The following is a 532-nucleotide window of genomic DNA, read 5'->3' on the forward strand; positions in this document are numbered from 1 at the left end:
CCTAATGATCTCTCCCTTGGGTGGCTCCACTCACTGCCTGTAGTATTTCTTAGCAGAAACTCCACATTCCTGGTGTCTTCACACACCTAGAGTTTCCACTGTCCTTTTGCCTTCACTTTCACAACTTCACATATTTCCCTCTAAGGAATCCACTGTTTGTCTCACAAGCCTATTGAATTCTGGGTGGTAAACTCCATGATTATACAATGCTTGCACTTGGCATGCCTATAACAAGTACCACATGGATCATGCCAAGGTGTTCTACCAGCTGAAGTAGTAGCGGGACATCCTTGGATCTTGGCCCTAGAGACCTCTGTGCTTGAACGCTAAACACTGAACCAAATCCTGGGGAAGCAATTCTCTAGATGGTCCTTCTTGAGCAGGGTTCCCTGAGACTCTCTTCTCAAAGCAAAGTCTTTCAAAGGAGTTTACTTTTACTTCAACTTTGAGCCTGCAAAGAGTAGAGTTTTACTAATTCCTGAGATAACTTCAAGGCATCATTTCTATTGTTATAGTGTAAACTACTTGGCTT

Source organism: Octodon degus, unplaced genomic scaffold, assembly GCF_000260255.1.
Source record: "Octodon degus isolate 3935 unplaced genomic scaffold, OctDeg1.0 scaffold00462, whole genome shotgun sequence".
NCBI classification, from domain to species: domain Eukaryota; kingdom Metazoa; phylum Chordata; class Mammalia; order Rodentia; family Octodontidae; genus Octodon; species Octodon degus.